General features: G+C 37.5%; 1 pseudogene; it reads left to right on the forward strand.

Moving 5' to 3' along the window:
• The first annotated feature begins 3,319 nt into the window (after window positions 1-3,319).
• On the forward strand, window positions 3,320-10,674 carry LOC113328349 (annotated as a pseudogene).
• Window positions 10,675-27,134: the final 16,460 nt, after the last annotated feature.

Raw genomic sequence — 27,134 nt, forward strand, 5'->3', positions numbered from 1 at the left:
GTTTAGAGTACCAGCTTTGTGTTTGAGGACGAACGTGAAATCCTGCAGATAGCTAGCCCACTTAACCTGTCGTGCATTCATCTTGTTTTGATTACCTATGTGCTTGAGAGCGTCGTGGTCAGTAAACAAAACAAAGTCGGAATGAATCAAATAATGACGCCAGTGCTTGAGAGTCTGTATAATGGCATAAAATTCCAATTCGTATGTGCTATAATTGCGTTTGGCTCCATTCAACTTTTCACTGAAAAAGGCGACCGGCTTACCTGTTTGGCTTAAGACGGCACCAATACCAACCTTAGAGGCGTCTGTGTGAACTTCAAACGGCAAAAAAAAATGGTAAAGCTAATATAGGAGCCAAACAAATCTTCTCTTTAAGCAAAATGAAGCTTGCTGTCGCCTCTTCTGTCCATGCAAATTTACCATTCTTCATGCAGTCGGTGATTGCCGCTGCTATCGTGCTAAAATGGGGAATAAATCTCCTATAAAAAGACGCAAACCCGTGAAAACTCCGAACCTCATGGATTGTTTGGGGGAAAGGCCAAGTACGTACAACATCAACTTTAGACTCATCCACCGAGATGCCATCCTTGGATATGACGTATCCGAGAAACAGAATACGATCCGTACAAAAAACACACTTCTTTGGAGCAGCAAAAAAATGTTGTTGGCGTAAAACTACTAATACCTCACGAAGATGACATAAGTGACAATCCAAGTTAGTACTATAAACCAATATGTCGTCGAAATAAACGACAACAAACTTACCCAGAAATGGTTTTAATACTTCGTTCATTACGCGTATAAATGTACTAGGAGCATTGGAGAGACCAAACGGCATCACCAACCATTCATAAAGTCCTCCCCTCGTTTTAAAAGCGGTCTTCCATTCATCTCCTGTCCGTATACGAATCTGATGGTAGCCACTACGCAAATCCAATTTGCTAAAAACCGTAGCACCATGAAGCTGGCCAAGTATATCGTCTAATCGAGGAATAGAAAAACGATACTTTACCGTAATCTTATTAATAGCACGACTATCCATGCACATGCGCCAGGTACCTTCCTTCTTAGGAATGAGCAACGCCGGAACTGCGCAAGGGCTGAGACTCTCCCTGATAAGGCCTTTGGCTAATAACTCCCCCACTTGACGTTGTAGTTCCATATATTCTTTTGGACTCATGCGATAATGAGGTCTATTAGGAAGCACTGAACCAGGCACAAAGTCTATTCGGTGCTGAATAGCTCGAGAAGGAGGCAAACCTTATGGAAGATTAACTGGGAAGATATCCTCAAAGTCCGATAATAGCTCCTGCACACATGTCGGAACTTCCATAGCAGCTGTAGCATCACGAGAGAGACCACACAAGAGGAACACCATCCCCTCAGTGAGCATCTCGTTCTCAAACAGACGCCAAGAAAGAAAATTGGAAGCCACGGGAGAAACAAGTTCGTGTACATATTGGCAGGAACCAACGTAACACGAGTATGCTTAAAAATGAAAGAGTATGTGTTCAGCTTACCATCATGAGTCACTGCCCTATCGTATTGCCATGGTCGACCCAACAGCAGATGACAGGCATCCATCACCACAACATCACACCACACGGCATCTTCATAGACAACACCAATGGAAAATTTCACAAGACAACATCTGGAAATAGTTACCTCGGATCCCTTACTAAGCCAGTGAAGGGAATATGGGCTAGGATGTTTTTCCGTGGGAAGCTTGAGTTTCCGAACAGCCTCGTCCGAAACCACGTTTTCACAGCTGCCAGAATCCACGATCAAACGACACACCTTGCCTGCAATGGTACACGTTGTCTGGAAGATGTTCTTTCTTAGCCATGACTCGTCAGCGTCAGCTTTAGGAGTAAGAAACGAACGTCGGTAGATCATCAAACATTCACCTTGGTCACCTGGCAGGAGCACCTCATCGAACTCAGCTGCGGACTCTTCCGCATCAGCAAAGACATCAGCAGTAGTATCCACTTCTGCAAGCAAAGCCTTACCCGGTCTTCCAATCTTGCGACACTCGTTTGCCAAGTGATTCGGATCTCCACAACGATAGCACTTAGGACCAGACTTTGTAGGCGTACTAACAACCTGTTGAGCGGAAGCAGTATGAGAAGACGAAGTCGGAGGTCGGCCATTTGCTGCCCGAATCGACTTACGAGATAGTTGTTTCTCCAATCGCAAAGCACGCTGATGAACCTCAGACACAGAATAATAGTCAAACAGATTAAGGGTATCTTGAAAATTCTCACGCAAGCCCCCTAAGTATCGATAGACAAGTTGTTCTTCGGTGTCTGTAATACCTGAACGTGTGACCAAATCATAGAACTCTTTCGTATAATCATCAATTGACCGAAAACCCTGACGAAGATTTTGTAAACGAATATAGAGTTCCCTCGTATAGTTAAACGGTAAAAAGGCCGAACGCATGCACTTTTCAAGCCTAATCCAGGACGAAATAGGAGTTTTACCTTTTTGATTTCGAGACGCTTTCAACTGACGCCACCAAACAGCAGCCCTTCCGCGAAAGCGCGTAGCCACAAGCGGAACCACTCGATCATCAGGAACCCTCTTAAATTCCAGAACTTCCTCCATAGTAGAGAACCAGTCGATACAATCTTCCGGTGATAAACCACTACCATGAAACTCAGGAATCTCTATGCGGAATGACGATTCCCAACTCCTAGAATCACGCTCACGCCCAGCAAAGGGGTTTTCAGTATCATTATCGTCATCTGTTCCATCCGAATTGGATTCATCCGTAGGATGACGACGGCGCTCATGTCGTTGTAACAATGTTGCTACTTGACCGGAGAGCTGCTCAACCGTGCGTGACAATTCATCGTATCTAGTCCTCTCCATCACCTCATCAACTAGAGCTTCGCGAGGACCACCCTGACCTCTACCACGAACCATGTTGGAAGGATCGATACCCAGATTCTGAATACCAAATGGTGTAGGATGTTAGTACTGGAAACGGAAGAAACCACACATAGATAAAACTTCTCAAAGGAAGAATATGATTATTCAAAGTCTGTCCTCTTTTTCTTTAGACGAGGACATATATAGGCCTTATTAGGCTTAATGACAATATCTTCTAAGATTAATGTAAATAAAAGGAAATCTACCCAAATACGATATCATGCAAGATATCTCTTATTTCTTAACAAAAATAACAAACATGCAGATATTCTTGCATGGTTAACGAATATTCTTTCGCTGATCTCTTCCTTTCAAATAAGATTCTACCATATCTTGCACTACATCAGTATGTGATGTGTACATATATATGATTCTAATTATGAATATGTATATGTTACAGGAAATGAAATTTGGTTGGAGAATCATAGTTGGCTCAATTGTTGGATTCATTGGAGCAGCATGCGGGAGCGCAGGAGGAGTCGGAGGAGGTGGGATATACGTTCCAATTCTTACCTTGATCATTGGATTTGATGCTAAATCCTCCGTTCCGTTATCGAAATGTAAGAGTCGAATTTTCACATTATATCAGTTGGCCAGTCCAAAATAGACGGTGCCGAGCAGTTTTTGTAGTGGTATACGTCTTTTGGTGATGTGATTTCAACTTTGAATTCAAACATCAAGAGTCACAAACCTTTTCAAAATGAAAAGTCGTCCCTGTTGGGTTCAACCAACATTTCAAAATAAAAACCCTCTCTCCATGAGGCGATGTCTGAGCAACAACAGAGATAGTTTCACAAACAGAATAGCAAATAGCGATCTAGTTATTATGTGCGCCTGAAAAAAAGATCTTTTAAAAAATTAACAATAATAGAAAAACTAACAAATCTTCTCCCAATCGGAAAATCAAGTCCCCATCTAAAGAGTTATAACACCAGTACATAATGCTTCAAAAAATATAAACATATGCGCGGACGCAGATCAGACAATTATAGTAAGAATAGATAATCATGAGCAAATATCAGTTGTTGACTCGAAGTTCAACTTCCCTTCTGAGCTCAAGTTTTTCTTGGAATAAACAAGTTAAACGATATCTTCGTCTCCGATTGAATTCCCTTGAAAATAGCATAGTAATATGAACAACATTAATTTATACAACCAACCAGAAACGTGATTAATGCTTCAAAAAGAAAAAGAAAAAAAATAAAGGTAAAAGAAACGTGACTAAAAAGTTGTACCTGTCGGTTCGTTAAAAAACAATACCTCTTTTGTAAACAGAGATACAAAAGACATGGGATCAGCCACCGAAGGCGAAATTTACATCATTCTGCGGCTACCTGCAGCTTATAAGTTCATATTAGCCTTTCGGGTTTTACTTTTATTCTTTTTCTTTGGAGCACATGTCTTATCTTTCTCGATTCCTTTGATTTTCTTTCTTTAGAAAAAAAAAAATCCTCAATCAGAATTTTGAAATGAACTTCTGGTGCTCATAAGTCTATTAGAGTAGTATTCTTTACCTGTTTAGTGTCAATTGAGTCTTCAGTATAATTAAGCGATTCCTTCTTTTTTTATCTTTTATCCTCAAGTGTTACAAGAGTCTTACTTTAAACTCCTTTCTTAATTAAATGTTGCTTTGGTGTAACTGAAGTGATGGTATAAACTCTGGTTAAATAGTATTGAGGAAGAAAAGGAGTTCATACCTTTTTTTTTTTGTAGTACGTTATACCTGGTAATCTGTAGAATGGTTGGTTATGACTTTTCTAATAATAGTGATTTTCTTGTTATGTTATTGTAGGTATGATAACAGGGGCAGCTGTGTCAACAGTGTATTACAACTTAAAGAGAAGACATCCAACACTTGATATGCCAGTTATAGATTATAATTTAACACTTCTTATGCAGCCTATGCTCATGCTTGGTATCAGTTTTGGAGTCATTCTCAGTGAGGTCTTTGCTGATTGGATGGTCACTATTCTCCTTATAATTCTTTTCTTTGGTATGTATGAGAACTTATACTTACAATAATCATATCTGCATAATCACTGGCTTTCTAAAATGTACCATAAATAATGTTTTTCTTACTACGTACAGCCACCTCAACTTTGTCTTTCTTCAAAGGGGTTGACATGTGGAAAAAGGAATCCAAATTAAAGAAAGTAAGTGCATATATTCATCTGTAATTTCTTGTTCCTATTCAACCTTCAAGTTTTTTCTTTAATTCCATCGATCTGTTTTACATACGTATAGGCTACCAGTTGCGTGGAGTCAAATGGTGATCATTTGGTCAAGGAAAACAATCATTTATCATGTGATGAAGAACCAAATAGTGACACTCAAAAGGAGATACAAACTACAGTAACCAGTTGCTTGCAGTCAAACGATGATCAGTTGGACAAGGAAAACAATCATTTACCACGCAATGACGAACCAAATAGTGACAAAAGGAGATGCGAACTACGGTAATAATGAGTATGTTTAAATGTATGTTTGTCTCATTGTTATGCTAAACCAATGTCAAACTTTCTCCTTTGGATGAACTTAATGAAGGTACCCATTCTTGAGAATATCTACTGGAAAGAACTTTGACTTCTTGTATTTGTATGGGTTGCATTCCTCGCGGTGCAGATTTTTAAGGTTATTAATTTACACTTACGAACTCAGTTAAGTACTAGCACCTATAATTGATGGTTTCCTTATAATTTAGTTCTATCTGAGATTCGTGATTGCTAATCGATAAATAATGAGAAATTTCCTGAATGATTTTTGAATACAGAATAAGACAACAACCTGTTCAGCAACATACTGGATACTGTCGGCATTGCAGGTAAGAGTAGTAATAGGTAACTTTTGATGTCTGATCCGTAAAATTTTAGTGTTTTTCCTTCGGTGTTTGAATGTGTGGCATGTATGCAGATTCCTGTTTCAGTACTAGTGACATTCTATGAGGCATTTGGATTGTACAAGGGAAAGAAAGTGGTTGCTTCTTTAGGAGAAAAGGGTGCAAACTGGAAGGTCCATAAACTAGTTTTCTTTGCTCTTGTCGGCGTATTTGCTGGTATGGTTGGTGGGTTATTAGGTATGGGTGGTGGATTCATTATGGGTCCTCTCTTCTTGCAGCTTGGAATTCCTCCACTGGTAAAAACTACTACCAGTTATATATGTATTTGCATTATTGTCTCTGTAAGCAAATATAATCTTTTCTTTCAAGTTTTGTTGAACGTAGCTCATAATCGTCGAATTCTGATCGAAGTTTGAAAAAAACGCATAAAACAGGTTTCAACTGCAACGGCTACTTTTGCCATGACTTTTTCTTTTTTTTTTGCTCGGCAAAGACGGAACGATGTATTAAAAGAATGAAACAATACAAGAAACCAACTAGCCAAGGAGGCTAGAGAAAGAAAATGAAACCCTTACAAGCTGAAAACAAAAAGAGGAACCCCAGAAAAAAAAAAAAAAAAAAGACAAACAACCCAAGAACAAAAGCTAACTCAATGTGGGTTTATAAAGAATTGTTCCCAACCCAAAATTACATTAGAAGTGATAATTCCCTTGAAGCAGTCAAGGCTTTTCGACCAGTTAAACCATCAATTTTGATGTCGCGAATAACTTCATGGAGTTTGAAAGTTTTACCATTAAAAGCTATAGCGTTGCGAGCTTTCCAGAGACCCCATGGAATTGCTGCCGGAAGACGTTTCCAAAGTTGATTTCCTTGGGTAGAAAGAGGATAACTTTTCCAACCCACAATAGTCTCTCTAATAGTATTGGGCATAACATGAATACCCCCATGGAAGTGATGAAGTAATTCCAAACACGAGAAGCTGACTGGCACTGTAACAACAAATGGTCTTCATTTTCTTCAACATTTCCACAAAGGTAACACCGGTTAGGGGAGTCTAGCGCAGAATGTCTATGATGCAGATTAGTTAAAGTTGACAACCTACTCAAACACACTTGCCAAAGAAAAAATCCTACCCTATGAGGCCAAGCTCTAGACCAGACCTTAGAACTCGGAAAAAGAATGACGGGGGTATTACCTTGCAAGTAGTTTAAATATGCCTCCTTTACCGAATAGATACCCTTTTTATTGCCAAGCCAAATAAGTTGGTCCTCCTGATTTGGAGATATCACAATAGATTCGAGCAACGGAATAAGAATAGAGAGTTCAGCAATCTCACTGTCATAGAGTCTTCTTCTGTGATGCAGACCTAAGTCCCAATTTAATACAGCACCTCCGAAGATGTAAGTCTGAGATATATACTTGTTCTTGGTACTAGAAAGGTTGAAGAGGACAGGACAGAGGAGAGATAAGGGACCCTGAACACACCATTTGTCTTCCCATAGCCTTATTTTGTCTCCTTTTCCTATCTTGAACTGATAATTATTGAAAAAGTCATCGGCAGTAGAATAAATATTCTTCCTGAGACTAACACCATGTTTTTCCTTAGGCTTCATAGTTTTCCACCCTAAGTCAACAAAACCATACTTGTCTGCTACCACCCTCGACCATAGAGCTTTAGATTCACGACCTAATGTCCACCACCATTTTTGAAGAAGAGATCTTTTTAAGTGCTTTAAACTTCTAATACCAAGACCTCCCACCTTGAGAGGCTTACTCACATTTCTCCAACCTACCCAATGATGCTTTTTAGTTTCAGATGATTCATCCCATAAAAAATTTCTAATAACTCTTTCAATAGATTTTATCACCTTAGAGGGAGCCATGAACAAAGAAAAATAATAAATAGGAATGCTCTGGAGGAAACTATTGATAAGAGTAAGCTTACCAGCTCTTGTAAGAGTTTTTCGTTTCCACGAGGCATGTCTGGCCTTGCAAAGCTCTATGATTCTATCTCATTTAGCAGTGGAGTTGGTTTTGTCCCCCAAAGGCATGCCAAGGTACTGAGTTGGAAAACTATCGCAAGAGAAACCCAATATTTCAGCCAATCCCTCAATATCCTGAACATCACCAACACCAAATAAACTACATTTAGAAATTTTTTTTCTTAAGACCAGAAATACATTGGAACCAGAGAAGAATATATTTGAGATTTCTAACTTGCTCAATATTTTCATCCAGAAATACTAAAGTGTCGTCAGCGAATTGGAGATGTCTGACTTTGACAGCATTAACAGAAGAAGAAGAAGAACAAAAACCCCCAAGCATACCCTCCATTTCGGCTTTAACAAACATCATAGTAAGAACCTCAGAAACAAGAAGAAAAAGAAACGGAGATAAAGGGTCGCCTTGCCGTAAACCTTTCTCGGAAGTAAACTTACCAAAAGCAGACCCATTGATAAGCACAGAAAATGGGACCTTAGATATACAACCATAGATCCATTTCTGCCAAATACTACCAAAACCCATTTTTTGAAGAGTCTCCATTAAAAAAGACCATTTAACGTTATCAAAAGCCTTTTCTAAGTCGATTTTGCAAACGATCCCAGGGGTACCATTTTTAAGTCTAGAATCAAGACATTCGTTAGCTACTAAAATATTGTCTAAAATCTGTCTACCTTTCACGAAAGATGACTGCTGAATAGAGACGAGTTTAGGAAGCATTACCTTTAAACGCTCAGCTAGAATCTTAGATATGGATTTATAGATGGTGCTAGTTAAGCTGATGGGTCACAGATCCTTAATCTCCTCAACAACCTGCTTCTTAGGAATTAAAGCAAGGAAGGTCGACTTAAGCCTCCAATCAATTTTTCCTGAAGTTTCGAAGTCCTTCACTACACGCATAATGTCATCCTTCATAAAGTTCCAACACCTCAAAATAATACCAACCTGAAAACCATCAGGAGAGGGTGCTCGATTTTGACCAAGAATTTTAAGGGCAGATAACATTTCCTCTAAAAGAATAGGCCTTTCTAGCCATACTGCATACTCGACTTATAAGGTTTTGAAATTCATCTCCCCAATAGAAATATTAGTGTTGTCCGTTAACTTAAACCGAGAGATGAAGTGGTCTAGGATGCTTCTCTTAATCAGGTTCTTGTGTTCCACTATGACAGAGTCAATTTTCAAACTACAAAATGTATTTCTTCTTCTTCGAATCTTTGATATACAGTGTTAATAACTAGTATTTCGGTCACCATCTTCATTCCACCTGATTCTAGATCTATCCCTCCAGAATTGTTCCTTTATGTCAGCCAATTTTTCACTCTCAAGCATCAAGTTATCATGTGTTATAACTTCAGACTCTGAAATATCTTCATCATCAATTTTTTGGTCCAACCATTGAATAAGGAGATAGTTCTGTTCATACTTTCTATCAATTTTCCCGAAGAAATTTCTATTCCATTCCTTGATTTTACCATTCAAGGCTTGTAATTTTTTCGCTAAAATAAAACCGGAAGAACCCGTGAAAGTATTAGCCAACGAAACCCACCAAGTCTCCAATAGATCTAGAAATCCTGGTTCAAGCAGCCACATGCTTTAACCAAAATACCCGGAAAATGGTCATCCCAATAAGCTGTTGTCATGAATCTATCAATTTTACTCATTGAGGTGAGAGATCCTTTTTTAATCCAAGTGTACTTAGCCCCATGAATGGGGATATCAATCAGTTCATTAGCATCATAAAAATCGCAGAAATCCTTCATGCCTCTAGAAATATTAGAGCAACCTTTTCTTTCATCCATCAATCTGACTTCATTGAAATCCCCCAATACACCAAGGTAGACTCCAAATAGTATGCATTAGATTCAACTCATTCCACATTCTTTGCCTTTCCAAAACTTCACAAGGGCCATAAACACCAGAAAATAAACAATTGAAGTTGTCTATAAGATTTCTGAACTGAATGTTTATAATAAAAGTACCTACAATATGAGATTCCATACTTACTATATTAGGGTTCCATATGAAAAGTATCCCACCAGAACAACCGATAGAGTCCAAAGAAACCCAATTATGAGCTCTCCCTCCCCAAATTTGAGACATTTTAGAGTCAGAGCAAGACTCTAAAAGTGTCTCTTGAAAGACAATAATGTCAGGATTATGAACATCAATCCACCTCTTAACAACCCCTCTTCTTTTAGAATTTCTCAAACTCTTTATATTCCATGAAATGATGTTCAACATGATAAACAAAATAACAAGACAGAACTCAGAAGAAAACAATAAAACTTATCAATTATCTAGAGCCACCTGCTCTTGTTCCCAACATTAGAAATTGAAAGCAGCTGGGTTCTGAACGGCAGCATGCATCAAAAATTTTATAAACTCATAATCAGACTGTGGTAAACCCAAATGCAAATATTCAATACCATCAAGTTTGTCATGACTTTTTCTTCATCCATGTCTGTTGTTCTTTTGTTTTTCTTTTCTCCTTAAAACCATCTAATAATCTTGTCTTTTTGGATGTTTCTTACAGCTCTCTACTTCTTAGGAGTGGCAACTCTAGCTGCATTGGTAGGACAACATGTAGTGAAAAAGATTATATCCATATTAGGAAGAGCATCACTGATCATATTCATTCTTGTCTTCACAATATTCATTAGCGCAATCTTACTAGGTGAGAAATGATCAATATTTGACTGATTCTATCCATACGAAATTATGAAATGCTTCACTCAATATCCCCACTTTCTCCATTTTAGGCCCTGACGAAGGGTTCAAACTTGATGGTATTGAATATTTGCAGTTTTGCGCATTCTACAACAGGTGGAGTTGGCATAGCAAACATGACCAAAACGATCAAGCATAACGAGTACATGGGTTTTGAGGATTTATGCACATGACCGTCTCCGTTCTCTCTCTGTCTCTCCCTCTGCGATGTAAATTGGAGCTTAAGCCTTTTCTTATTTTGTAATCTTATATCCATTCTTTTGGAGCATTATTATAGAGATATCAAGATGTTAGACTTGTTAGAGCAAGGTTCATGGAATGAGTGTTTTTTTGCACTCATCCACTACTAAAGGGAAGATTTCTTACCAAGATTTTTTTTTTTCTGTTTTTCGTTGCATCTGTATTAACTAATTACAGTGTTTCTAGAATTCCTCCGACTCTTATTTTATTTTTTATAATTAATCTTATAAGTGAGACCTTCCTGAGTGTTAATGTGTCTTTTTGTGCATGTCTTTAATTTCACTATAATTATTAGTTGGTCATCGAAGTCTTAGCTTGCGCATACAGTAGCCTGAACTCCAGTAATTGCGACCGGAGTTTTCTTATTTACCCAATTAATTCTCCGTACAACTTAGTCAAACAAAAAGGTTAGCAGTCAGGATTCATTAATAGATATGAATGGTTTTTGTTAAGCTCTGGAAAATGTTCATGGGGTTTGGGCTGACTATATCGTCACTGCCATCATAAATCAGCCGTCGATTCATGGTTCCGATTTTTTCTTTTTCTGAAAGAAACAAGTCATGGTGCATGCATACAAATGCATAATAAGGTAAAAACTACAAACTACAGTTAAATGTAAAATGTCCCCTTGTAATGTTTTTCACCACAAAATTGTAAAAAACCGTATTAAAGTTGCTGCATAATAGCCCAAACATAGGAACGATTTTTTGAGGACCATGGTTTTTTCGGAGACCATGGTTTTATTTTGGGTAAAGACATTAGAAGTAATTCTAGGTCACTCCATATCTAGTTATTTATTTAATACCTAATTTACCCTCTTAATTAATTTAGGTTATGATTAGTGTAATGATTTAGTTAAAAACAATCAGTGAGATTAAATTAAAAGATGGGTTTATTATTAGTTGAGTAGAATTATTGTGTGAGTAGAGTTAGAGAAGATGAAGGAGAAAAACATGGAAAATAAATTTTTTTTCCAATTCACCCCCTTTGAGTATTCATGTGATGAAAACTCATATGATTCTTCATCTCCATCCTCTCCTAGAATATTTGTTAATCTTCAAAATGATCCGGATTTGGCTTATTTCTTAGATGGTGATTGTATTATTCCCCAAAATGAAACTCAAGATGAAAATGATGGATTTTATCAACCACAACCGAAGGAAGAGTATTTGGGTGAACAGGTATGCTCCAAACTTAGATAATGTATGTTGAATTGGTAAAAACTTCCCGAATATATGAAGAACATGTAACCGAACTGTTCTGAAGGTGTAGTTCGGTTGCCTTGTGAGATGAATAAGTAACCGAACTCATTTGAAGATGTAGTTCAGTTACTTTATCCAAACAAGCAGGTTACCGAACTCCATATTAATGGAAGTTCTGAGATGCAGTGTTATGTTCGATTGGTTCGCAACTAACCGAACTTTACGTAAAAATAAGGTTTAACCAAGTGTATACAGTTTGGTTGGTTTGCAAACTGCATGTACCAACTATCTAACCGAACTATGTTTAATAAGTTCGGTTGTTTCGCAAACTTGAACCTAACAGCATAACCAATCGAATTTAACAAACAAAAAAAATCTGAAGTTCCAGTGTCTAGTTCGGTTATCTACATAAAATACAAAGTAACCAAATTCTGTTCCTTTTATTAATTCGGTTGTTGCGATAAAATTCACATGTTACCGAACTCGGTTCCTTTTATTTGTTCGGTAGCTTTGCAACTTGCTTAACCAACCAAACAAGGAGTTCGGTTTTCCCGATAAAATTATTATGTGACCGAACTTATTTGTGATTGCATTGATGTTGTTACATTTCTTGTAGATGGAATCCCAACCTATACCAATGCATGATCAACCTTCTCTGATTGGTATGTTGTTCGAAGATACATCTACTCACTATGCGAATGAGTTGGTAGTTGACTTATCTATTGATGCGAAGAATTGGGCTAGAGAACAAGCCAAGAGAGTCAATTGCGTCTTGGTTTTGAATGGAAAAGAAAGCAACACTCGTTTTGAAATGGTTTGTGAGAGAATCGGATATCCCGATGTTAGTCACAAGAGGAAGGGTTATGAGTATAAAGGAAAGACGACAAGAAGAACACAACGTGCTCATAGAAAATCAAATGTCCGTTAAAGCTAGTATTTAACAAGACCAAATTAACGACGAAACGGTTTCTAGCTATGGATAAGGTGGTAGGTCGTCATAACCACCCTCGTCCGGATGATCTTGAAGGGCATGCAATGGCCGCAAGGCTCACTCCTCGAGAAATGGAAAAAATAGCCGAGTATAGGAAATTGTGTATTCCACCTTCCACAATGCTTCGCTTATTAAAGAAAGATAACCCGGGTAACGTATCATCTTTGTACACCATTTACAATGCAATTGAGACGATTAAAAGGAATGAATGGAAGGATAGAAAAATAATGCAACAATTATTTTTTTTGTCTCAAGAGAAAGGCTACGCGGTTCAAAAGAAGGTAGGTCCGGAAGAAGAAATAACTCATCTCTTCATTGCCCATCCGAAGAGTGTTCAATTGCCTCATTCATTCCATGAAGTTCTTATAATGGATTGCACTTACAAGACAAACAAATACGAGATGCCATTGTTGAACATTGTTGGTCGTACGACGACGAAGTCACCGTTTACCGTTGCTTTTTGTTTTTTAAAGGACGAGCAAGAACCAAGTTACACTTGGGCGCTACAACAAGTGAAGGCGATCTACCGAGATGATGAGATCCCATTGATGAACGCAATAGAAAAAGTATTACCATTAGCACATAATATGCTTTGTACATTTCATTTATGGTGCAATGTGATGAATAAGTGCAAGCCTCAACTTTGTCCACCTAAGAGGAAAGGATTGGAAGAGATTAGTAAGCTACCGGAAGATGAACAAGCGGATGCAAAAGAGGAATTCGATAAACAATACGCCATAAATAACGCTAAATGGGTTGCCTTCTCCGGGGAATGGGAGGCATTGACTTGGTCTCTCATCGAAGAAGAGTATTATCTAAATCTTGCCGAATTTAGAGAACATTGGTCTAAACCCGAATATCCGGAGTATATAATAACGTATGTGGTGGAGAAATGGTTGGAACCACACAAAGAGCGCTTCGTTTATGCTTTTACCAACAACTATAAACACTTTGGGAATCAAGCGACAAGTTTGGTAGAATCGGCTCACCATCGGTTGAAGAAAAATCTCTTTGGATGTGTCGATAATTTTGTGGTTGTGTTTAACGCAATGGAGAGTTACTTCAAACGCGATATTGATAGAATTAAAGAGAAGTTCCAAAAGAGCCTCATCATGAAGTACACAAACATTGTAGACAAAGATGGTAACATCAAGAAAATGGCGGACCTTCGGTTGTTTAAGGGACTCCACTATAATGTTTCACATGCTTGCATCAAGAGGTTAATGGTTGAGGTGAATTTGATTGACATATGGGGGACCAAGCCGGACGAGGTGTGTGTTTGCAACATGATGAAGTCTATGGGACTCCCTTGTCGCCACATAATAGCTAAGTATGAACATGGCATAATCCCTTTAAGCGATATTGATCCACATTGGAAACAATTAAGTTTTGTCCCTCCTCCAAAGGGCGATGTCGGTGAAGAGTTTGGTGACAATGAAATGGGAAGAACGGTTATCGAAATGTACCCGAACATGAACAAACTCGAATGGAAAATCATTTGGGATGACATGCGGCCAATCGTTTTTCCGCATACTTCGGAGAATGTGCAAGAACCGGATAAAGGCAAGGGCAAAGGTAGGCCAAAAACCAAAGAAACAAAAAAAAAAGTTAGAGAATATGCAAAGGTGTTGGCTAAAAGGAAAAGTGACATTACTCCTTTTACTAGAGATCCTTCGGGGCATGAGTATACCGCGGCGAAGTACCAAGAAGACTCTAAGAAAAGGGGAAGGAAAATTATTGAAATAGGCGAGTCAAGTGAACGGGATATGAAGAAAAAAGGACCGAAGTTACACTCTCAACCTACTCCGTCAGAACCGAGCCAACCAAGTCAACGAGACGTGAATCTAAAGGCTCCAATTGATACACCACCTCTTGATGATAAATGGTACTTCGAGAGCTACCTCCTTACATTAGAGATTATGTCATATCCACCCATGACGTCCCTTCGGATGGTAATTGCGGTTTCCATGTAGTCGTACAACAAATAGGTCCTTTCACTCAAGGTGCCAAGTTATATGATGATAATCAAATCACTTATGTCCGTCAAAGGATGTTGATGAAGCTAAAGGAGAAACCGGAATTTTACAAGACAATGTTGTCCGATGGTGCTGCTAGTCTCAATATTCAATTTGTTAGGTTTCAAATGCGTCTCCACGGGGCCCATCCAATCACAAGTGATCATTGGATGGCCATGCCGATATACAGGCACTTAATCTCCGACGCATTTAATTGCATGGTTCACTATTTCTCAAAAGGTGCTAGTTTCACATACACTCCCAAAACAACCATATGTGTCGAGAAACTTAGACGTAGGAGAGTGGTGATTACGCTCGTTAACCACAACCATTTTATAGGCCTTCGGTTAGAAGACAATTGTCCATTGCCTCCGATATGCGGATGCTCTTATTGGAATGGATTTAACCCCGACACAATGTTGGGTTGGTGCATTATGTATGAACATAACATGGAGATGTGGAAATCTTTGGAGGAATCGGACAAAATTATACACGAAGGTTCAATTTCCCTTGGGGATGATTAAATGTACCCTTAGATAGAATATGTATGCTTTGAACATCATCATAAGAATTAAAGATTGTGTTTTTTGGAATTTGGGTGTATTATAGTGTGTTTGCATAATTTGGTTAACTAACCGAACTAAGCAACAACAAAATTTCAAAAGTTACAGTGTAATGTTCGGTTACCTTGTATTATTTTGCAGGTAACCGAACAATAGAGTTCGGTTACCTGCGAAATAATACCAGGTAACCGAACATTACACTGTAACTTTTGAAATTTGTTGTTAATGAGTTCGTTTAGTTGATTAAGTCTGCGGAACAACCGATCTTGTTGTTTATCAAGTTCGGTTGTTTACCAAATTTAATCAACTAACCGAACTTCCTAATAATTTTTTTAAAAATTTGAGTTTAATGGAACACATATGAGTCAAATAGCCAAACTAACAAATAATTTCTTAAAAATTTGAATTTAACGAAACACATATGAGTCAAATAGCCAAACTAATCCCTTAAAACACAAATTAAAAACCAAATTATGAAATTCATTTAGAATACATGTAACTAAATGTTGGAAGCAAACATAAGAAAACAAACTACCAAATCCGCAAAACAAAAGTCTTCCAAACATAAGGAAACAAACTACCAAATCCACAATAAAAAAGTCTTCCAAACATAATGAAACTAAAGTACTAATTGTTGCAATCACTCATTTACCACGACCACTACGAGAAACTTTTCAACTCTTGCGTTTAGGAGCTTTAGGTCGTCCTTCATCACTAGGAGTGTCATCTCCACTGCTTTGTTGTTGAACCATCCGACTTGAACCTTCCCATTGTTGGCGACTTCTTTTCAACGGCATGATCTGGCTTGGATCAACCTGGCTTGTATCGACAAGGTCGGGATTAAAAACATTAGTTATTTGGTTGTAGAGGTCTGTTTGTTCTCGAGTGTCCATCGGCTCTCCACTCCGGATTTTTTCCATCAATTTCTTCAACAATTTAGCACTTGCCTTCACCTTTTCTCATCAAAAACATAAGTCACTATTGTTTTTCAATACTTTATAACATTTTGAAAAACAAAAATAAGAGTAAATATCTTACTGCCGAATTCCACAAGATCAAGGCCTCATCACCACACATAGGGGTAGGATTCATAATCTTATGAGCCTCTTTCTCCATTGCCTTCGCTTTTGCTTTATCAGCACGGGCTTGTTGGACACTGTTTATTACACGAGGATGAGAAAAATGTTCATACCATTCCATATATCCATCGTCAGCGGCATTTGTCTCATCAAACGAATCTTGTAACTCTTCGACTGGAACAAGATAATCCGCAAAGTTCTTCCAGTGGTCCATTGATGGAGCAGGATCGTATTTGGGGATGAAATTCTTCTCGATGTTCTTAGTTCCGACCTTCTTTACCTTGAATTTTTCCACTTGTGGGACACTTTGGACACAAGAAAGTTGTCTAAGTACTCTTCGAGGATTATACATTTTACAACCCCCAGGATGAAACAACGGTCCATTATAACCCGCAATAGGTTAGAAATTAATAACATCAACATCCTCCTCGTCTTCATCTGATGCAATGCTGTAAGGATGGAAAACCACATCTTCTACTGTTAACTTATCCAATGTCTCCCTCAAATCCAACACCTTTTTTTCCTTATTCTTTTCCTATGAGTTCAAAAATTCATATTTACCAGTTGTAGGCTTCCCATAAGGCCAAGGAGTGCGAGCGTGAGACAATTGCAGTTTAGGGAAGTGGTCGTACACCCAAACCTATGAGAAGAGGCAAAAAATAATACATTCGCAATATGATTATTAACAATACACATTCATTCACTTATATATTCAAGCACACAAACCATAATTTAACGGGATACCTGAACAAGGGTGTATAAGCCTCCAAAATATAGACTCCTAAGCCTCGAAGCTTTTCTGAGTTCCACTTGAATGAATGAAAGAACCGCAATGCCCCAAGAGTAGTTGTTCACCTCATCCAAGGGGTCCAATAGGTGGAGGTATTGAGCATTTACCACGTGGCCTGAAGTGTCAGGGAAGAAGATGGTTCCAAGTTGATATAAAAAATAAGCAGTCACATGGTGCTTAGTCTTCTCCTCTGTCATCACCAACTTTCCTTGAGCAACCAAATCTTTCGTCCCTGAAAACTCATCAAACAAGGTTTTGAGCTTGATCTTTTTCGATTTATTCTTGTACGTGCGGTCTTCCTCAAACTCATTATACTCATCACCTTCCTTAGGCTCTTTGTTAGCTCGCCTAAACTCACATTGTGCCTTTTTATCGCTCCATCCTATACACCTTTTGACTAGTTTTTCAAGAACTTCATAACTCATCGAGGGATCGTAGCCATCTCGAACACTTGTTCCTGTAATTGGTAGGGTTGTGATTCTAAAACAATCATTCGGAGTTATTACCATCTCACCAAAAGGTAGATGAAAGGTATCCGTTTCTGGATAAGCCCTCTCGGAAAATGCAGTAACAGTGACAGCATCAAAATTTTGGTGCGCATGTCGTATCCCGTTCCATAGTACACAATCAAATACCGCCAGGCGGACCTCATCACACTCATTTTCTATACTCCATACCTTGTTCTTTTGACGTTTCAAAACACGAACAACATTTTTATGATCCTAAAAAAACAACATCATATCTTATATACTAATATATATAGAAAAGAACAATATATGTCAAAATATAATAAAATGACTGAGAAATCTAAATCTTAATGGTTAAGATTGAATCATACCTTTGTTGCAAAGATCTTGGCATCCCATGAGTTTTTGTAGCCCATCAATACCTCCCCGCCATCTCTTGGAGTACCATATGTTGGATTCTTTGGCGGTAAACACAAATACTTATGAGGAATGTATGAATATCTAGCACAAGACTTTTTAGGCGTCTTTCTAGGTCTGTTTACCACTATGTCTGCTTGTTCCTCTTCTTCTTCCTCTTTATCCGATCCCTCCTCTGATTCATCATCATCCTTATCTCCATCCTTGTCTCTTCCTTCCTCATCTTTTTCACCCTCATCATCGCCACCCTCATTTCCTCCTCCTTGAGCTAGTTCATCTTCTCCACCTTGATTATGTTCTTGACTGCTCATCTCTTCCACGATATCTTCATTAACTTGTTGGATTACGTTGTCAATATTATCTCTATTGACACCATCTTGGATGACAACACCCGGTACTGACCCACCTCCATACTTAGCATTTTTGATTCCACGCTTATCGGCACCTAAGTGTTTTGGGCCTCTAGGTGTGGGAGTTCTCAAATCTTCCGGTAATGGTTGGTTGGATTTCTTACCTTTGCCACTAAACAAAAAAACAAAAGAAATAAGAAATAATTCACGAAATAAAAAACCAACTCAAGAAAAAAAAATCGTGTTCCAGGGTAGATTTCGGTTACTCAAATATTTTTTCGAGAAAACCAAACTCCACATATATATGTACAATAGCCAAGAGTTCGGTTTGTCAAAGTTTTTTGCGAACAAACCGAACATATTGGAACAATTTCGGTTATATGGGTACTAAACATATAGAGAAAAAAAGAACAGTTCGGTTACATGGCCAAATTTTATTTTATTTTTGTAATAAGGGTACAGTTCGGTTACATGGCAGTTTTAAACATTTATGCGAAACAACCGAACAAAGGTGCTAGAGTTCGGTAGTGTGGGTACTAGAAATTTTGGGAAAAATCATTCGGTTACATGGATTTTTTTCCTATTTTGGGTAATAAGGCTAAAGTTCGGTTACATGGCAGTTCAATAATTTTTTTGCGAAACAACCGAACTCACGAGTTCGGTAACCTAGTTTTCAATCCTATAAAACCGAACTGTTCTTCGTGTTCTTCGTTTCATGGAGTTCGGTTAAGAAACTAGGGCAACAATAAAAGACGCTCTAACCGAACTAAACACTGTAACTTCAATTTGAACCCTATTTTGATGATTTCTAATCAATTGAATCGATGAAAATCAAATTAAAAGAAATGGGTTTCTCGGGAAATACCTGCGAATCGGTCCCATGGAAGAATCAGGCTTCTTACTGCGTCTAATATAGTGGATTATGGATTCACTTGGCTCTTCCACTTCTTTATGAATCTCAAAATCACTTGGCTGATTTGCTAGATGTCCTAATGGGGGACCTGTTCCTGGGAGTCTTTTGGTTTTCTTTCGAAGAACCATTCTTATAGTCGATTGATTAATCGACGATGAAATTTTTATGAATCGACGATTAATCGATGAAGATGACGTTGAAATGGGGAAGAAGAGAAGAACAAGAGGGAAAATAATTTTCTCCTCAATGTTTTCCTTTTTTGGGTGCGGCTAGGTTTAGTTTAGGTTTTGAATTAGGTTTAGTTTAGGTTTTGTTTTACATTAAATTAGAGGCAGTTATTAAGTTAGGGTTAATTTTAATTAGGGTAATGGCCAAATTAGTAATCTCATGATTTTAGGACATCCCTTAAAATTGTAGGGTAGGTGGCCTAATAGGACCATGGTCCCCCTAAAAAAACCATGGTCCCTAAAAAAATCGTTCTAACATAGAACTAGATGCCCAATAGACAAACATTGTCACCAGTATGACTCAAGCCCAACAACCCAATATCATTTTCAAAACCCTAAAAACAGGAACCCTAAAAAGATATCCACCAATGTCACTGTCTCTAGTTACTCATGCACCATGAGGTCCCTGACTACTGCGTACGTGCATGGGTGAAGGGTGTAACATAAATAATTATCTATCAACTACTGACCAGACAATCCACACATACTGTACTACCAAGCATTTTCTTGTATTTGACACCAATGGACCAAATTTTGAAATTAACCACCAGATTGAACACTACCCGGCTTAGACGTCAAACAATGCATGTTGAATACTACAGCGAAAATGACTAATTAGATTCAGAAAATGGGCTATATGGCCAAAAGTGCACTTCTTCTGGGTCAAATGGACAGGTAGACATTTCGCCTGGGTCAAATGGACAGAGGAATCTTTTAATTGAAACTGTCGGAACTACCCTTTTGTAAGTGCCACGTTCTCCCTCTCTCTTCAACAAACCATGTTCTCCCTCTCTCTTCAAGTGAAAACCACCGTCCTTCTTCTTCATCTTCTCACAAACCAGAAGAGAAAAAAATTCCTCCACCGTCTCCCACACCATCTCCTCACCATAAACAGTAGCAGAAAACGATTTCCTCCACCGTCTCCTAATAATCATCATTACAACAAATCAATTTCGTCAACATCACTACAAGGAATCAGTTTCATCAACACCGTATTTCTGCAAACACCATCAACACTACACTACACTACAGAATGAGAAATTTCTAGGGTTTCAATCGATCGATCAGTACCAGCAACACCACCATCAAAATGGATTTTCTGTGTGCGTAATTTAATTAAATTTCTCAAATTAGGATTTTATGTTAATTCGATTTCAGAATATAAGAAATTGGTACTCTGCAATTTCTTAAATTAGGGCTTTACTCTGTTTTTTGTTGAGATTGCAGAGTACTCTGTTTTTTTTCCAATTGGTAAGGATGAAGACTATGCTCAAATTGGTAAGTTTCTTAACCTTAATTGTGTTTTGATTACAATTGATTTCAAATTTGTTAATCTTAATTAGATGAAACTGGTTTTATCTTGTGCTAGATTGAGTTGAACATACATAATGAAACTGGGTTTCATCCTATACTAAATTGGGTTGAATTTGGTTTCACCCATTTTAAACTAGGATGCAACTGGTTTCATCCTATACTAAATTGGGTTGAATTTTCTTTCACCCATTTTAAACTAGGATGAAACCGGTTTCATCTATAGGTAGGATGAAACTATGATTTTTGAACTAGGTATCACTCACTGTAAACAAGGATGAAACTGGGTTTCATCCTATATTAAATTGGGTTGAATTTGGTTTCACCCATTTTAAACTAGGATGCAACCGGTTTCATCCTATACTAAATTGGGTTGAATTTGTTTTCACCCATTTTAAACTATGATGAAACAGGTTTCATCTATAGGTAGGATGAAACTATGATTTTTGAACTAGGTATCACTCACTATAAACAAGGATGAAACCCAGTTTCATCCTATACTAAATTGGGTTGAATTTGGTTTCACCCATTTTAAACTAGGATGCAACTGGTTTCATCCTATACTAAATTGGGTTGAATTTGCTCTGTTTTTTGCTCTGTTTTTTACTCTGTTTTGCTCTGTTTTTGCTCTGTTTTTTGCTCTGTTTTTTTTTTTTTTTCAATTTTTGGACTTCCAGAGGAAGGAGTAGAAGAAGCAGAAAAAGTTGGAACTCAAACCCTTCCTTCTGCTTACTCATCGATCCCTATTCGTCCAGCAACTCAGTAAATTGGCTCCACAAATTCTCATCATTTTTGTTCGTTTGTTTATGTTGAATAAATTCGTAATCTCAGTGTTGATTACAGAGATTAAGTTCGGTTTAAATGGTCATGAAATTGGATTTTGAATTGAACTTGAACTAATTAGAACAGTTCAGTGAGATTGGGTGAGATTTTGTTGGTTCAAACATCAGATCAAACTGCACCAAAATTTCTATATTTTTGTTAGGATGGAAGCATCAGCAAGTGGGACTTGATGGGGATGTTGAAGGGAACTTATATTGGAGATAACCAGTAGGTGCAGAGTACTCTGTTTTTTTTTTCAACCTTCACTAATCCAGTAAACATTTGAAGAAGATAGGGACATATTGGTTTGTTCCAATTAATTAATAAAAAATATTCAGGATGAAATATCCAAATTGACTGTTTAAACAGTATTTTTTGTATTATTGTCCATATGAACAGTATCTAAACCTAGAAATCTATTTTACCCAGAAATTCTTACTTTTGATCTTTTTGACCAATTTTGTGAATTATATTTTACCAAGTATGTATCATCAAACCACCGCAATACTATATAACTTCATGAATAAAATATATACTTCATAATTACATAATATAATTAATATTCTATCCGTATCTAAAATATACGTTTGTTTGGTTTGCATAGAAATCAAGAAAATTAATCATCTTACTAATCATTTGTTCTATTTTTGTTTTTCTAATTAATCCTTGTTCCCATTTATTTGATCTTAGAGGGGAAACGAGAGGAGGGAAACTAACAAACAAAAAACAGAAAGAAAAGTAACCCCTTCATGAGTAAATTAGTAAACTAATAATATTTAACTTAATTGACACTTCCAAATTAAAAAACCAACCTATTTTCCAAAAACAGACGGAGGAGTAGTATATATATACCATGTTGTTAATGAAATCTCGTCATTGGTTGAATATTGAACAATATTTGAGCACGTAGCACTTGAATTGCTAGTAACAGCTGGTATTAACCGTGTAAGGTGAACTTTGGCTTAGTTTTGGACTCATTTTTGTTTTGTTTGCTTATCATCTTGGTCATACGTGGTTGCACAAAGAGCATCAAGGGACTTAATTGACTTACATGACTTGAAAAATGAATCATGTATATAAATAATGATGAAAATGACATTATCAACCTCTTGGGAAACTGCTTTCTTTGGGTTTTTTTTTTTTTTTTTGGATTAATTTCCAAGTAAATAAGAGAGGCTTGAAGTCTAACAGTTAAGTTCAACAGTTTGTAAACCGCGTACAAGACTTTTCAGCCCAGCAAGACTACAAGGGAAGAAAATGACACGAAATCCAGTTGAACATGCTGTCAGTTAAGTTCAACAGTTTGTAAACCGCGTACAAGACTTTTCAGCCCAACAAGACTACAAGGGAAGAAAATGACACGAAATCCAGTTGAACATGCTGTTCAGTTAAGTTCAACAGTTAGTAAACCGCGTACAAGACTTTTCATTCCCAACAAGATTACAAGGGAAGAAAATGACACGAAATCCAGTTGAACATGCTCTTCAGTTAACGTCTGTACGTATTTGATTGCCTGCAAATTTCATACTGCGAATTGTCCTGCTGTTTAGTATGGGAGTTTCAGTATTTTACAGTATTTTTCCTTTGTCTCTTTATTTGATACATCGGCCTGAGGCCCAAAGAAACAAACTCAAGTCTTTACCTAAACGAGTAGCTAGATATTGATCTTGGTATTACGTATTATATTTTGACTAATTTCCATCTTCTGATGAGAGCCTTCACATCTTGAATATCATGCGGTTGAAAATTGATCATGACGCGCACTTGGTTCTCGATTTTTTGCTATATATAAGGGGCCACAATGGGATCAAACACAACACTTCCACACAAGCTAAATAAACATAAAACTGATCACCACAAAAACAATCTTCAGCAACATCAGCTATTCGTACCTTTTGAGACATTCATAATGCCGGGTAAGAAGGAAAAAAAGGATGATCCCTTGGAGGAGCAGAAACTTAAGAAAATTAGTGAAGGGAACAATATGCCTCATGCACCTCCCCAGGTGATTACGACGACCAGGCAATCAGTGGACAGTAAGCTAGACGAAAGTAAGGATGGAAAGAAGGACAAGAAAAAGGTCCATGGAAATCAGGAAATCCCATCTAACTCTGGAGGTACCACTGGGAACAACGTTAAGCAACCAGAGATAGACCGAGATGAGAAGAGGGCTACTGGGAGTGGCGTCAACAAGAAGGACAAGAAAGCTAGGAAATGAAATGTTCGGTTTTAGAAATGAAATGAATGGGACGCCTAGTAGTATACATTAAACTATTGCATGGAGTTAATATTGGTCTGCTAATATATTCATCATCTTTATGTAGTCACTTAGATTGGTCTGCTTTAATCTTACGACAACCAGTATATAATCATAATACCGATATATAGATTACGATATATGATAAAAGACTATATATTTATTATTATATCTTTTGCTTCCTTATTTTCTTTTTTTCGTACAGATATTCTGCTAATATAAGCTGGAATTTATATATTATGTAATGTGTGTTTGGTACCGGCCAGGATCTAGCAACTGCGCCATTGTCAGTATTAGTATTTATAATGTTAATTAGCCGTAGCTGTGTTTATAACCTTGTTCAAACGAGTTTGTCTGTAGGGTGATCAGAGAGACTCAAAATGAGAACATGGTTAAAATCGTACGAAATTAAAGTCTATAGAATTCAAATGCTCTCTAGTCCCTAGTATGGTCAATCAATTCTTAATTAGTTACCAACTCCGTTCAAACACCACCGTTAAACAAAGTTAGTTACTTTTGCAGCCGTAATTCATCAAAAAGTATCAGGGACCTTTTTTCCTCCCTTATGATTAGTCGATAACAATCAAAGTGTCGGAGACAGCTTTTAAATCCAAATGACGCTTCAGCTAGTCAGGTACCTGCATTATTGGCGGGAAGCAATTATACTTGTGATGGTAAACAGAGCATACATGTAGCGGTTGAACTTTGAGGGTTGCCTGGACTTTTAGTTTTCTGTGTAGCAAAACAATCAAGTTGGTGTTCTCCACCTAGGAAATGCATTGGTGTTCTCCAACAAAGTTTTTCAGTTGCAGGAGGTAATCAGAAACATTAATATTGATACTTTCCATTGGGTTCTTTGATGCTTTCAGTGAGTTGATGCATTGTTGTTCTTGCAGTATACGACCAAAAAGACTTCTACATTCGCAGACAAAACCCTTCTCCGTTGGTCAGCTGAACATCTTGAGGTCATTAGTTATATTTGGAGTCCATCATGCGTGTGCATCAAAGCCACACACAATTCAGACTGTTTTAACCATGTGCAAATTATTCATAACGGACGTAAAAAGGTTCACCTCTTCAGTTGATCACTAGTTCAAATTATTGCTTTCCAAGAAGGAGGTGATAGAGTAGACGTTGTTAATGAAAGTTCATAAACTGTCATGGTTTATTGTTACGTGGGTGGGGTCGTAAAACGGTCTTGGTTTTACAATTGTCCTACCTGTGGGATTACCGTGTAGGGTGTGTATTTGCAAGAGGGCTTTCTCAAATTATTTAGAGACGACTTATAAAAATGACATAATCAGTTAATTATATCAAGGTTTGCAAAGAAAAGAAAAAAAAGGAACCATGACTTATTCTTTACTAACAAATCAATGTTGAGAACGATATATTGTCCCTCCAAGAAGGCTGCTTCTTTGTTTTGTTCTAAAATTATGTGCCCCTCCTTTAAAACACTAAGTCATATGAGCTCCCACGTCGTACGGTGAGTGTAACATCCCTCTCAAATTAAATGAGATAAAAGCTTTGAACTAGAGCAATTCTGGAGAGGACAAGTGGCGAAATTCTATTGGTAGGAGCATTAGAATTTGAATTACGCCCGTTTACACCATGTATTTAACTGGCTGTTATTAACACTGTTAGCAAAAACGTGGGTGTACAACACTTATGTGTGGATTTAGACCTAATTAATTACTTACACTTGGTTTACACTAAATACTTAACTGGACGTTACTAATGCCAGTTAGATGGACAATACTTCCTTAAAAATTTAATCCTAACTGAGATACCAGTTTCATATTCTTATTCGCGTACGCTGCAGGTTTTTTTAAAGCTTCTCAGTTTTGGTTATCTTCTTCAATGAAAAGCGGTTGTGAAGAAGATAGTAGTTAATAACTAATCTGAAATCGAGAATCTGCAGTGATGGTTGTATCTGGGTTTTACTGGGTTCGATTTGAGATGGAAATTTCGGTTCGCGGCAGATTTGAGAGATGATGGTGAACTGTTTGATGAAGATTAACGAAGAAATTAGAGATTTGAGAGGGCTTTTACTTGAATTTTTTATAGGAAGTTGTTGCTTAGGATTAAGATGTTTGTCTGCTGCAATTGGTATTTGATGGAATATAGCTTTGTTGCATTAGATTGTGCAAAGCGACTCTTCAGATTCATCCACATCTCATGTGTAGTGTCAAACTACATTATGCTGCGACCAATTTCTGGTTCACAGGAGTTGCAGACCCAGCTGCCAACTAGATCATCACAGCGCTGCCAATAAGGAATGTCTGCTGAGATCGTTGGTTTGGTGATCGTTCCATCGATATATCCTTTCTTGGCTTTAGCGCTCAAAGCTTTTTGCATCCCTCGTACCCAGGTGCCATAGTTTTCACCTGTAAGAGCTGGTTGATAAAGAATTGTTGTAGGATTGTCCGCAGGATGGATGTAGTAAGGGCTATCTGGTTGAAGATGAGGTTTTTCATCAGCAACTTTCTTTCCTTTGTCTGATTTGTTTGAGGTTGTTGATGGTGGAGTCTTCTCACCTTCTACCATGGTTTGGAGAGTTGGATGTTTGTAGGGTTTTGAATGGTTTAGGATATTGGATCTAATCTAGCACGATGGTACCATATATAATTTATAATAGAGTTTAGAATAGAGAAGACAGTGTATTTATTTTCACAACTGTGAAGATTGCTATTTCATTCAATGTTTATATATAGTTACAGTTTACATTAGGGTTTACAATAAATCAGGAAAATAAAGACTAAATGAAGATAAACCATAGCTAATTAGAGGAACTACAAAACTGGAAGACCGAGACTGATTTGTTGTGATGTTGTAGAATAGGAAAACTTACAAGATATTATTACAACTTAAGAAGTTATTGTGGTGGTACAAATATGTGACACATATATCGTTAATAAATAGATCTAGTATTGGTTAAAATCGTGCATGATCCTGATTTGAGGTTGGTTTTCTTACCAAGAAACAATTTTTT

Source organism: Papaver somniferum, unplaced genomic scaffold (assembly GCF_003573695.1).
Source record: "Papaver somniferum cultivar HN1 unplaced genomic scaffold, ASM357369v1 unplaced-scaffold_107, whole genome shotgun sequence".
Lineage (NCBI taxonomy): Eukaryota > Viridiplantae > Streptophyta > Magnoliopsida > Ranunculales > Papaveraceae > Papaver > Papaver somniferum.